Below are 14,254 nucleotides of genomic sequence, written 5' to 3'. Positions count from 1 at the left end.
TTAGTGTCCCAACTCTGGTCTTGAAAACCCCCATTGTTCAGGGTTTTTTTTTTTTTTTACTAACGCAACCTTACCCATTTATCTGGGCTTGAGACCAGCACTGAGAGTGCACTGGCTTGTGCAACCCTAATGGCTTGGGTTGGTTCCCTGACCGGGGATCGAACCTAACCACTAGACCTCTCATCCAGTCCGTGGAGACCTTTTTGTCTACGGAAAAAAGTTTTACGTGTATTCTGCCAAGATCAGCCGCCACTCACGTGGACGTTATGTTTTTACCGAATTAAAATAGAGGCGCGCAGTAGTGCGTTACTGTAATTTCTGGACTATTAAACGCACCCAATGAATTTGACAAAGATTTTTATTATGAACATAAATACGCCGCACCTGTCTATAAGCCGCAGGTGCCTACAATGAAAAACTAATGAACTTGGATAATGCACACGTTTCTGGAGAAATCCCTGAACAATGGGGGTTTTCAAGACCAGAGTTGGGACACTAAGCGCCCCTTATAGGAGTCCGTTGATCAATGCATTTTAGGTTTAACAGAAACAAATAAAATTTTATAAGAAATACAAATTGCGATCGTATTTATTTGAAGGCGTTTTAATAAAATAAGTACCAAATTTTTCTATTAATAAAGAAAAGAAGCGACTCCGGTGGGACTCGAACCCACAACCTTTGAATCACATCGCTAGTGCTTGGCCTAGAAGTCCAATGCGCTATCCATTGCGCCACGGAGCCACCTGTTGAATAAAGCAATATTTGCCCGGTCAGGAAACCAACCCCAGCCATTAGGGTTGCACAAGCTAGTGTACTCTTAGTGCCGGTCCCAAGCCCGGATAAATGGGAAGGGTTGCGTTAAGAAGGGCATCCAGCGTAAAGCTAAAAATACTAGTTTTTGGGCCAATGAGCAAAATCTCAGTCTTATCAGAATTTAAAAGTAGAAAGTTATGGGTCATCCAATCTCTTAGTTCCTTAACACACTCAGTTATCCGGGTTAATTGAGCTGTATCGCCTGGTTTAGATGAAATATATAGCTGAGTATCATCAGCATAACAATGGAAGCTAATTCCATGCCTTCTAATAATATTTCCTAACGGAAGCATGTATATTGTGAAGAGCAGGGGTCCTAGAACTGAACCTTGCGGCACGCCATAATTTACTTGCATTAGCCTGGATAGCTCTCCATTTAAATCTACGAAATGGTAACGATCGGACAGGTAGGATTTAAACCAGCTTAATGCCTGTCCCTGAATGCCGATGTAATTTTGTAAGCTTTAATGTAGTTGATGCAGACTCATGCATAAATTAGTTGCGGCAAAAATGCTGATTAGCGATGTAATTTTCCATGAATCTGCTCTATTAGAGATTAAAATATTACTTATCTAGTGAACGTTAGCTTGTTTACAATAGCTTGTAGCATAGTGCACTGACACTAACACACCAAAGCCGTTTCCCATGCAGTGTTTTATTTGGGACGACTTGGTATAATGTTAACTTAACATTAACACACAATTAGCATATTGTTTATCTGTGCATTTAATAAATGATCACTGTGCTACATCCGAACTGACCCCACTGTATTTTTATAATCAATTTCTATTCTGTTCTTAAGTGTCTTAATTAATTTGTAAATAAAATGTTAAACCTTTATTTTAATTCCTTGTTTTTATTGTTGTGATTATTTTTTTATGATAGTTTAACTTAATTTATGTAAAGCAGTTTGAATTACTATTGTAATTGACGCAGTTTCCATTGCACAATAATAATGATAGAAACAAAGTTTTTCACTGTGGAGACTTAACTTTATACTGTAAGTACAATTTGACTGTATTATTTGTGTCCCCCTTCAAAAACTGCTCGAGAATTTTTATATTTATTGTCCCCCCCTACTGTTAAATGAAATTTACGCCCATGATACGGTAACAGAGTTACTTTATTTTTAAAAGTAACGCGTTACAGTATTAGTTACTGTCAAAAGTAACTCAGTTACAGTAACGCGTTACTGCCTAACACTGGGTATAACTGTTTTATTTCTTTCATGTGATTCGTGTGCATTTGTTTTCCAGGACTGGACGAATAAATTAAACCTGCAGTTCAAGTTACAATAAAATAGCACTTTGTAGGTATTTTTATATTAAAAGTCTTGGAGGTTTTTTAAATCTGCTCTTACTTTTTCAGGATAGCTTTCAGGTAACTTTTTTAGGTGATGTATAAAATCAAGATGAACCGTGAACATGTTTTTCTTTTTTTATATATTGTCAACAATGTAAATATCATAATTAAAAAATGTTCAATAGTTAATAAAAATATTAGCATTACACAGTTCCATGTAACCACATGGTCACACATTTTAGAAAAATAATGCATAATTCATAGCATCTGTGCCACTAGGTACAACTATCAGAAATATCAAACTTAATTACTATGTTTTTGTAATCCGAATAGAAGACTTGAATGTATTAATTAGACTCATCTTGTCAGATGAGTTGGAGAGAGAATGACTAAAAATACTAAAATATATATCCAATGGCATCCCAGCATCAAATACACTGCATTTCAACAATGTAAATATCATAATTTCAAACATTTAAATTAGGTAATAAAATATATTCACATGACACCCACCAGTGTGTCACAATATAATAATACTTACTGTATACATCATTAAACTACAACAGCAAAAATGCACAATGCCCTATTACCACATATTCACACATTTTAGCAAACAGTACATATTTCATATCACCTGGAAAAACTATCAGCAATATCAAACCTCATTACTTACACCGATCAGGTGTAACATTATGACATTATAACATTATGACCAATAAAGTGAACAACACTGATTATATCTTGATTATGACACCTGTTAGTGGGTGGGATTTATTAAGCAGGAAATAAAAATTATGTCCTCAAAGTTGTTGTGTTCAAGGCAGGAAAAATGGGCAAGCGTAGGGATTCGAGTTTGACAAGGGCCAAATTGTGATGTCTAGATGACTGGGTCAGAGCATCTTCACAACTGCAGCTCTTGTGGGATATTCCTCGTCTGCAGTGGTCAGTATCTATCAAAAGTGGTCCAAGGAAGGAACAGTGGTGAACCGGCGACAGGGTTATGAGTGGCCGAGGTTCATTAATGCACGGGAAGGTTGGACCAGACGAGCTCCTTTTGCTGAAAATGCTGAACAAGTCAATGCTGTTGATGCTCAATGGTTCAGAAGTGTTTTGGCAGCAACAGGGGGACCAACACAATATTACGCAGGTGCACAGTAAAAACAGAAGTGTTAATTTAACCCCTAAAGAGTTCAATTTGACTCTGTTTCAGATAACATTTGGTGCCACTCGAAATCAGTGTAAAATTTACTCTTTGGTCAGTGTCAAGTTTTTAGAGTTAATTCTACTCAATATTGTGTAAAAAAAATAACAATGAAATGTGTAAAAATATTTAACACTGTAGGTTAATCACACTGTTAAGAGTAATATAATTACACAGTATAGAGTTAATTTATCTACAATTTTACTTAAAAAAAAGACACTAAGTGTAATATTTACTTTTTATTTCTCTACAGTGTTTTAAAAAATATATAAATCATTAGATGAAGTGTTACTGATTTATAGAACTATCAACTACTATCCAAATAAAAACAAGCACAATAACACTAGATCACAGAACTTACAATTTATTGTAAAAAATAAAGAATTTTAATGTCATTTAATTTACATTGCAAACACATTGCCTTGTCTCTGACCTAAACATGTATAACATAATAATAAATGTTTACCAGAGAAAGCAATATGGCACAACAAGGAGAGTTGTGTCATTTCCTCCATATGACATTTGTATGTCAAAAGGCCTAGGGTAATGCAGGTTCACATGAAAAAAAAAAAAAATCCTGCTTTGTTCTGATCACCTTATATGCATGGAAATGTTCTTGAAAAGTTACTGTGTTTAAAAGCACTGTGATTAGCAACAGTTTTTCACACATTATCAAAACTGACTCAATCTGATAAAACACGGGCACTTCAGATTCAATTGATGGATATCTTGAACAATCTCTTCCATGGAAATCACTACGGAATTCAGTGTACTTTGACCAACACCTGCTGCCTTTAGATCAGAAATTACAGATGAACAACTATTTACAATGTATGGCGAAGATAACTGTGACTCTAAATATTCAGTCGACTCTTCAACATGAGAAACATTACTTGTATTGACAGTACTTTAAGGATATAAAAGATCATATTCTACAGAATCAACTAAACTGCTTCCATGGCACTTTTTAAGATGCCTACCTTTTGAAATCTGATGAGCTGATCTACAGCTTGATATGCAGATGGTGGTAGCAGATGTAGCAGCAGCAAGCAGCGGCAGACATGTCACTGTCCCAGCCTACAAATAAGTAAATAAAAACCTGGTTAACATTATGCCATAGCATTGCATTCAAAATGACAACTTGCACCATTACGAAAATGTACACTACACACCTACATAACCCACAATAACAAGTAAAACAGTTCCATGCATACAATTCTCAACTTCAGTAGCTGACTCAGCATTGCGCATCAAATCCAAGAGTTCTGTGGTGGGTACAAGTCCATGGCTTTCCTTTATTACTTTTGCTTTAAAAGTGGTTGGCCATTTCTCCAAGAATTTGTTGGCCGTGGCCTCACCAAACAGAAATCTGAAATCTTGTTCTATCTGCAATGTAACACACAGAAGTGATGAGTGATACATAATGCTACACTGGATATTTTGGTGATGCTGTGAATTAAGATTTCATACCAGTCCTGGTGTGTCCAGAAATCGTGGGAAGACCAAGAAGACATCTGATGATTTGGCTTCATCACTGACCATTGCTTGCCGATATATGAAGGTCATTTTCATCTTGTCACGTACAGTCTTTTCATCAGCAGAGTGTCTCAAAACAGCAATAGCTGCTTCCACATCCTCATCAGATGGCTCTCTGTCAAAGGTGGAGGGCTGATGAACACGACCTGGCCCACCAACTTAAGACATAATAAAATGTTCAAAACTTTCTGTACAATTCACAGGTCACCAATATAATCACGTCACTGATCAGTAAACATACCTTTAGGAGATTTGCTGACTGAGGCACTGCTTTCCTCTGCTGTTTTTCTTTATATGGTCTTCAATCGCCATGCAAAGTATCCTGAACCACTCTCTGGATCGTAGTAATGTTCCTAAGTGATTATAAATAAATTTTAAAGGAGTACTATTAACATTTCAAAGAGTGAATATGTGCATAATGTTGCAATAACCCATTTACTTACATATCCATGTTGTGAGTATGGGTCTTCTAGATAGGGAAACAAAGCTACTATCCCCTGTGCATACATCACTCTGACACTTTTGGGGGGGATGTCCTAGCATATATGACATTGCGCAACACAATTTACATGATTAATATTTGTAAAATAATAACAATGTTTATTTACAGCCCAGCTATATGCTTAATGCTTACCCATGTGTTTCTGTCATCTCAGCAGCAAGTATGTAATCATCTGTTTCTGGTGGCATCTGTCAGGGATTTGGTTTTTCCATACTCTTGCATAATTTGTTCACCACCAGGCTTTGATGTCAAGATTTTAGAAATAAACCATAGGTGGAATAAAATGTGCATCCGTTATTGTAAAACCATATGTAATAATGATGGGAAAAAATGTTATCCAAAGAACACTTCCCATGGTAAAACAACATTCAGATTGGACTTAACAATTAAAGCAACTTGGACGTAGCAATTTCCACCACTTACTGCTTTTGCCTCGTAGTTTATGTGGCATGGCTAGCTTCCTTCGGCAGTGGCTTCTTCTTCAACAGGGTCACAGATCGTGAAATTCAGGATGACAGTGTCATCAGATGTATCCGAGCATGATGATAATTAAGAGGCACCTGTTCATTATGAAATTTGTACAAAATATAGAAACATATTACAAAAAAAATGTACCGGTATTTTAGGAAATAAATGTTCTCATCCCGGCCTTTAAACTAAACAAACTAATTTGTGAATTGTCTGAATGAATACCAAGTCCTCCATTGCCCAGCATGATTCTCAGAGTTCCAGGTGACTCCTTCACTATTTCTTCAAAAACCTCCCTGTCAACTTCTGTGTCTGACTGGTCATACACCTTAATGTCTGGCTGCATGCTTTCTGGTATGTTTAATTTTAGACACGCTGTTTAAAAAAGTGTAATAAAAAAACATGCATTCCCTTCTTACAAGAATGAAAGTTCATATTTAAGTTTGCCTTATGTATTCACTAAATGATGAAAGACAAGTATTTGCAGCCAATTTTATGTAACTGAAAAGAAAATGATTATTGACCTAGATATCATAACATAATTGGTTAAAGCTGTATTATTTTGTGATTGCATGATGTATAGGCTATAGCTTTAATCTAATGTACCCACCTTCTTTCAAGAAAGCATCGAATGTCAGCTCAGACAGCTTGACGTATTTCTGCTCTTCCCTGAATTGAACACGCAACAGCATTTTGCCCCTGTTAACAAAGAAAATATATATTCAAAATCATAATTTAGGGCTGGTTCAACTAAGAGTTACCTATCCATTTCTCTCATGCACTATGCATTACTTAGATGTTACACTGCAATTACAAATGGTGGCTGAAGAAGACAAAGTTGTGCCGGTTGAATATAATGTTAGGCTATTTTCTGCAGCAAATTCTTCTTCTTCTTCTTCACGCTGCTCCCATTAGGGGTCGCCACAGTGGATCATCCGTCTCCATACCACCCTGTCCTCTACATCTGCCTCTTTTACACCAACTACCTGCATGTCTTCCCTCACCACATCCATGAACCTCCTCCTTGGCCTTTCTCTTTTCCTCCTTCCTGATGGCTCCATCCTCAGCATTCTTCTACCAATATAACTCATGTCTCTCCTCTGCACATGTCCAAACCATCTCAATCTCGCCTCCCTCACCTTGTCACCAAAACATCCTACATGCGCTGTCCCTCTAATAAACTAATTTTTAATCCTGTCCATCCTCACCACTCCCAACAAAAACCTTAACAACTTCAGCTCTGCTACCTCCAGCTCCACCTCCTGTCTTTTACTCAATGCCACTGTCTCTAGTACATACAACATCACAGGTCTCACCACAGTCCTATAAACTTTCCCTTTCACCCTCATAGATACTCTTCCATCACAAATCACTCCTGCTATCACTCTTTTCCACCCACTCCACCCTGCCTGCACTCTTTTCTTCACTTCTCTAAAACACTCTCCATTAATTTGCACTGTTGACCCCAGATACCTGAACTCCTCCACCTTCTCCACCTCTTCTCCCTGCAACCGCACCACTCCGCTGCGCTCCCTCTCATTCACACACATGTACTCTGTTTTTCTCCTACTGACTTTCATTCCCCTTCTCTCCAGCGCATATCTCCACCTCTCCAGGCTCTTCTCAACCTGCTCACTACTCTCACCACAAATCACAATATCATCCGCAAACATCATAGTCCAGGGAGACTCCTGTCTGACCTCGTCCGTTAACATGTCCATCACTGCAACTAACTCTAAGAAAAGAGTAAATAAGTTAATCCTTTTGAGCTCCATTTCGTTTGGTCTCTTCCGCCCCATACGGTATAGTCGTTTAACTCCGCCCCCATACGGTATAGTCCTTTAACTCCGCCCCCACTAGTTGTGTGAAGCACACATGGAATAGGAAAGTCATGCCGCTAAAACGCTCTGAAATCGTACAAGGTTCTTAAGGAAAGTAAGGGATAATTAAGCACCTAGCTGGAACGGGAACAAGGTACTATGTTTGATTGTTTAATGTGTATATGCATTTATATGTGGGTTAATCTATTTAACTGTGAAGGTGTTTTAATGTGTTGTTATCACTGTCACATCTGTGACATCATTGTGTGACATCACAAAAGGGTTTCTTATAAATCGCTATTCATGTTTATGTTTGTAAGAGCTGATTGTATTATTTGTTATTTATCTGTTCTGTAGCTCTTACGGTGTTTCACTAAGAAAAGGTTTTTCATCAAGGAAAGGTAGATTTTGTGTTTCCCAAAGAAAAGGCTGACGGCTGAACACAAAATAAAGGCTTTTTGAAACATCAGTACGCTTCACCATTGTCTGGCTGGGGATTAGCTACAGTAAGAGCTTGACCCGCATCGATTCCAATAACTGTTGTCTACAACGGGCCACAGAGGGTCTTCAAAGCACCAGTTACAGCTTCTGCTACATCACCGTCACAAGGTATCAGCGTGGACTCATCAAGCTGCTTCCTCGTGCCTGACCCATATATTTCGGACAGTGGTCTCACAGATTCGGTGCAATGGTCAAGTACAACCGCACTTAGGGACATTGATGCAAGACCGTGAGTATTAATCTACTCTAGTACGACAATACGACGAGCAACGGATGAATGGCTTCTCGGACTGAACATTCAATACTCACCAGCTCAGCAACAAGAGCAACAAGATAAACTGTGATTATATTTGCGCCCATGCCTGCAGGCATCCACATGGACCTTGTCTAATTAAGGACATAGATTTTTGTTATTTGAATTTTGCATTCATCCACTTAGTTAAAAGTGTTTATTGAGGATTTACCATTCACATTTCCCTCATTTAAATTTATTATTGTTGATAACTTGTTCATTGTAGTATTTACACTGACATTTACAATAATTCTAGTGTCTATATGTACATGCATATGTTTCAGCTGCTTAAATTGATGTTCTGATATTTTATGTTTATACAGTTCATATTCAGGGCTTTTCCATATCTGTTAAGGGGGTCTTCTTCCGCCATTAGAGTAAAAAATTTAAAGTGATAATGTCACAGTCAGGAAATGAGATAGAGGTGGAGGAGCAGATGGCTGGTTACCAGCATGAAGATTTACAAGGTCCAAGACGCTCTGAACGCACACGCCATCCTATAGAGAAGATGCTCGCGCATCAATATGAAGAGGCCAAGAGAAAAGAGAAAAGGCTGTTTGCCATGTACGAACAGTGGAAGCTCCACGCAAGGAAGGCAAGAGATCAGCTAAAGACTTATATGTCAGAGAGTCAGCTCTGGCCTCTCATTGCCGAGCTTAAGAAAAGTAAAGAAGACGTGATGAACATTTATTATGAAATTCGAAATCTCACTTCACCCTCCACCGACATAAGAAGAAGAGTTGATACGTGTGAAGCTGTGACCACAGAAATCATCAACATTGCATACAGCAGAGCTATAAATGAGGAAAGCGGGTTTGATGAGCCGCAGGAAAGACCGTCCAATCACTACTCCATAACTTCATCCATGATAGTAAAACGCGTGGACGCAGCAGCTGAACTAGCAGTAAAGGAAGCAAATTATCAGATGCTGCTGGAAGAAGAAAAGCAAAAGGAATCTATAAGAGAGCTAGAGGAACAACAACGCAAGGCTCTAGAGGCACAAAGGCGTAAGTTGGAGCAATTACAGGCAGCGAAAGAGATAAGGGCCGCTCAAGCCAAGTTGAAGATCTACGAAAGGGAGACGGATCACAAGGATGCTATTTATCTCAAGAAGGAAAGGAACATGGAAGCAAAGAATACACCTGTAACTACAGTGCCCCTCTCTCAAGTTGCAACGAATCGTCATACAGACATTCCCTCTCTCACTCAGCTCTTTCAAGACAACACAGCCTTAAATAGGCTTCCTGTTCCTGAGCCATTTGTCTTCAATGGCGATCCCATACAATTCATTGAATGGAAGGCAGCATTCACTTCACTCATAGACCAAAGGGCAATCACGCCAGCCGAAAAACTAAATAGTCGCTTTGGCCAGCCATTCGCCATTCAGAGAGCATTTAGAGAGAAGCTCACCAACTGGCCGAGAATTCCATCAAAGGATGCTGAAGGACTGAGACGCTTCTCAGATTTTCTGAATGCTTGTCAAGATGCCATGCCTCATGTCAAGGGTCTTGACATATTAAACGACTGGGAAGAAAATCGGAAGCTCGTTCACAAATTGCCAGACTGGGCAGCTTTACGCTGGAACCGACAAGTCACGCAAAGCCTAAATGAAAATCAAGAATTCCCAAGTTTCAAAGAGTTTGCTAGATTCATGTCAGATGAAGCCGAGATTGCTTGTAATCCCATTACGTCCTTTCATGCCCTTCATTTGTCAGATTCTATCACTGAGAAGGGAAACCTCAGAGATGTGAAGAAAACCAAAGCTAGTGTGTTTACCACTCAAATAGTCACTAAAAATGAAAAATACAAGTCAGAACAGTGGAAAGTTAAGGTTTCATGCATCTTTTGTCAAGATAATAGACACCAACTACACGCATGCTACAAGTTCACTGAGATGGTGTTAGTTGAGCGACGCAACTATATAAAGGAGAAGAAACTCTGTTATGGATGCCTGAAACCCGGCCACAGCGTGAGAGACTGCCGTCATCGTTTTTTCTGTGACCACTGTAAAGGAAAGCATCCTACAGCCCTGCATGATGACAACTATAAAAGAGAAAGGACTACATCAGAACCAGAAACAAATCAAAGCGCTGCTGCAATGTCACTCAGTGTAGCAGGTGAAGGCTCATCAAACACATCTATGGTGATGCCAGTCTGGGTTTCATCTAAAAATGACCCAACCACTGAGAAACTCGTCTATGCACTGCTCGACACTCAAAGCGATACTACGTTCATTGACCAAGAAGTGAGTGATGGTCTTAATGCTGACAAGTATCCAGTGAAACTAAAGTTGACGACTATGAGCGGCAGAGATACGGTGATCCTGGCGAAGGTGTCTCTGGGCTTCGTGTTAGAGGATATAGTTCTGCAGTTCAAGTCGATCTTCCGGTCACCTATACAAAGGACTGCATACCTGTCAACCGCTCTCACATTCCCACTTGTGAGACGGCTAAAAAATGGAGTCATCTGGCAGAAATAGTGGATGAAATACAACCACTGAAGGACTGTGTAGTAGGTCTTTTGATCGGCTACAACTGCTCAAGAGCTATGGCACCAAGAAAGGTCCTTTTAGGAGACGACGAGGAACCCTATGCTGTAAGGACTGATTTAGGATGGAGTATTGTAGGGCGCTCACTACAAACCCAGGATGCGTTGGGCACACATCATCTGTGTCACAGAATTACAGTTAAAGAGCTACCTACGTTAACTCCTACCGACGTCATTCGCGTTCTAGAGTCTGACTTCAAAGATGGCAATGACGACAGCAAAATTGTGTCACAAGACGATATCACATTTCTTAACATACTGGAGAAAGGAATAAGGAAAAATGTGCCTGGACATTATGAAATGCCTCTGCCCTTCAAAACCAGACCCAGCCTGCCTGACAACAAAGGCTCAGCTATTACGCGCCTCCTTCACCTTAAAAGGAAATTACAACGGGATGAAAGGTATAAGGAACATTATGTTGAGTTCATGGAGGAAGTCATTGGGAAGGGAGACGCTGAGCAGGTCAATGACGGTGGGAGTGAAGAGGAGAGATGGTACATTCCCCATCATGGTGTGCATCACGCGAAGAAGCCAGATAAACTTTGTGTAGTGTTTGATTGCTCAGCCAGATACAAAGGAACAAGCTTGAATGATCACCTCCTCTCTGGGCCCGACATGTTGAACAACTTAAGTGGAGTTCTCCACTTAAATCTAGCTGAGGAGAATCGTGACATCTACCCTCAAGGCTCGAGATTTGTTATGAGGGACCTTTATGTGGACGATGGGCTCACAAGTGTCGAAAACACTGAAGATGCTATTCAGCTTGCCAAGGAAGATATGTATGGCAAGAAAAGGTGGAGACATGTTCAATACCTTGCAGAACAGTTTTGGAGTCGATGGTGAAAGGAATACCTCACCAACATAGCTCTTAGACAGCGCTGGCATGCTCCAAGAAGGAATTTACAAGTTGGAGATATTGTAATCCTGAAAGGAGAGGATTTGCAGAGGAATGAGTGGAGATTGGGTAGAGTTTCAAAAGTCACTACTGACAAAAATGGACTTGTACGGAGAGTTAAACTCCAGCTTGGTGACCGTAAGCTTGGCAAGAAAGGGGAGCGTCTTCATGAATTGTCAGAAGTTGAGCGCCCAATCCAGAAGCTTGTTCTGTTGCTGGAGTCTAATTAAATCTGCTCCTTCCCTCTATAGTGCATAATAGTACATAGTCGTTGCTAAGTTTTCAACTTTGGCATAAGTTGTCTTTATACAAAGTCTCAATTTTCAGTTGAAATCATTTGTGCTTAATATGTCCCATTATTCACTCATGATTGGTGGGAGTGTAACTAACTCTAAGAAAAGAGTAAATAAGTTAATCCTTTTGAGCTCCATTTTGTGTGGTCTCTTCCGCCCCATACGGTATAGTCCTTGAACTCCGCCCCCATACAGTATAGGCCTTTAACTCCGCCCCCACTAAAAGGAAAGTCATGTCACTAAAACGCTCTGAAATCGTACAAGGTTCTTAAGGAAAGTAAGGGATAATTAAGCACCTAGCTGGAACGGGAACAAGGTACTATGTTTGATTGTTTAATGTGTATATGCATTAATATGTGGGTTAATCTATTTAACTGTGAAGGTGTTTTAATGTGTTGTTATCACTGTCACATCTGTGACATCATTGTGTGACATCACAAAAGGGTTTCTTATAAATGGCTATTCATGTTTATGTTTGTAAGAGCTGATTGTATTATTTGTTATTTATCTGTTCTGTAGCTCTTACGGTGTTTCACTAAGAAAAGGTTTTTCATCAAGGAAAGGTAGATTTTGTGTTTCCCAAAGAAAAGGCTGACGGCTGAACACAAAATAAAGGCTTTTTGAAACATTAGTATGCTTCACCATTGTCTGGCTGGGGGTTTGCTACAATCACAACTGTAAACAGGAAAGGGCTCAGGGCCGATCCTTGATGCAGTCCAACCTTCACCTTGAACCAGTCTGTCTTCCTACTGCACACTTCACTGCTGTCACACTGTCCTCATACATGTCCTGCACCACCCTCACATACTTCTCTGACACACCTGACTTCCTCATACAATACCACAACTTCTCTCTCGGGACCCTGTCGTACGCTTTCTCTAAATCCACAAATACACAATGCAATTCCTTCTGTCCTTCTCTATACTTCTCCATCAACATTCTCAAAGCAAATAAGGCATCTGTGGTGTGACTGATCAACTTTATTCTCCTGTAGTTACTGCAGGTCTGCACATTTCCCTTATGCTTAAAGATTGGTACCAGCACACTCCTTCTCCATTCCTCAGGCATCTTCTTACCTTCCAAAATCTTGTTAAACAATCTGGTTAAAAACTCCACTGCATCTCTCCTAAACGTCTCCATGCTTGTTCTGGTATGTTATCTTGTCCAACCGACTTTCCACTCATCCTCTTAATCCCTGCTCTTTCTTCCTCCTTACTAATCCTAACCACTTCCTTCCTCACCAACTCCACACCACCCAACCTTCTCTCTCTCTCTCATTTTCCTCATTCATCAGCTGCTCAAAATACTCCCTCCAGCTTCTCAACACACTCTCCTCACTAGTCAACACATTTCCATCTCCATCCTTTATTGCTCTAACTTGCAGCACATCCTTCCCAGCTCGGTCCCTCTGCCTGGCCAATCGCTACAAATCCTTTTCTTCTTCCTTAGTGTCCAACCTCTCATAAAGCTCCTCATATGCCTTTTCCTTGACTTTTGCCACATCCCTCTTTACCTGCTGCCGCATCTCCTTGTTCTCCTGCCTACTTTTCTCATCACTCTGTCGATCCCAATTCTGTTTCTCCAACCTCTTTCTCCTTCTGCTCTCCTGCACTTCCTCATTCCACCACCAAGTCTCTTTGTCTTCCTTTCTATTTCCAGATGTCACACCAAGTACTTTTCTAGCTGCCACCCTCATCACTCCTGCAGTAGTTACCCAATCATCCAGCATCCATCATCCACCTTCACCACCACATAGCCCCTGTCTGACCTCTTCCCTGAATCTCACACTACACTCTTCCTCATTCAGTTTCCACCATCTTATTCTTCCTCACTCTCCTTCTCTTCTTCTTCACCTCCAAAACCATCCTACAGACCACCATCCCAGGCTGTCTAGCTAGACTGTCCCCTGCCAACACCTTATTTTCTGCAGCAAATTAAAGCTAGTTAAAGTTAAGAGGCACGGTCTCCAATTAGCTACCAAATAATTGTGCCAAAGTTAGCTAGCTCATTAGCTATTTTAGTTCGAACAGTAACCCGTTAAAATTGTTAAGCCATGTAAAACAAACACGTCAGTGATCTAAGTT

At 40.0% G+C, this 14,254-nt stretch overlaps 1 long non-coding RNA gene and 1 other non-coding gene across 4 annotated transcripts; both read right to left on the bottom strand.

The window, feature by feature from the left end:
- Positions 1 to 648: 648 nt before the first annotated feature.
- trnar-ucu lies at positions 649 to 741 on the bottom strand. Its single transcript has 2 exons — positions 705 to 741; positions 649 to 684 (listed from the first exon to the last, which is right to left on the bottom strand). It is a non-coding gene; the product is annotated as a tRNA-Arg (tRNA).
- A 2,930-nt stretch (positions 742 to 3,671) lies between these two features.
- On the bottom strand, positions 3,672 to 6,812 carry LOC124381410. Of its 3 annotated transcripts, XR_006924847.1 has the most exons (9): positions 6,637 to 6,812; positions 6,433 to 6,521; positions 5,778 to 5,914; positions 5,487 to 5,594; positions 5,296 to 5,388; positions 5,094 to 5,205; positions 4,787 to 5,010; positions 4,531 to 4,702; positions 3,672 to 4,393 (listed from the first exon to the last, which is right to left on the bottom strand). It is a non-coding gene; the product is annotated as an uncharacterized LOC124381410 (long non-coding RNA). The 3 variants fall into 3 exon arrangements; XR_006924846.1 differs by lacking the exons at positions 6,433 to 6,521; positions 6,637 to 6,812 and having other exon boundaries at positions 4,489 to 4,702; positions 5,778 to 6,417; XR_006924845.1 differs by lacking the exons at positions 6,433 to 6,521; positions 6,637 to 6,812 and having other exon boundaries at positions 5,778 to 6,415.
- Between the last annotated feature and the right edge of the window lie 7,442 nt (positions 6,813 to 14,254).

The sequence above is a fragment of the Silurus meridionalis genome, chromosome 28, assembly GCF_014805685.1.
Source record: "Silurus meridionalis isolate SWU-2019-XX chromosome 28, ASM1480568v1, whole genome shotgun sequence".
In the NCBI taxonomy this organism is placed as follows: Eukaryota; Metazoa; Chordata; class Actinopteri; order Siluriformes; family Siluridae; genus Silurus; species Silurus meridionalis.
The sequence above is the reverse complement of the archived record's forward strand: the minus strand, read 5'-3'. Positions and strand labels throughout refer to the sequence as shown.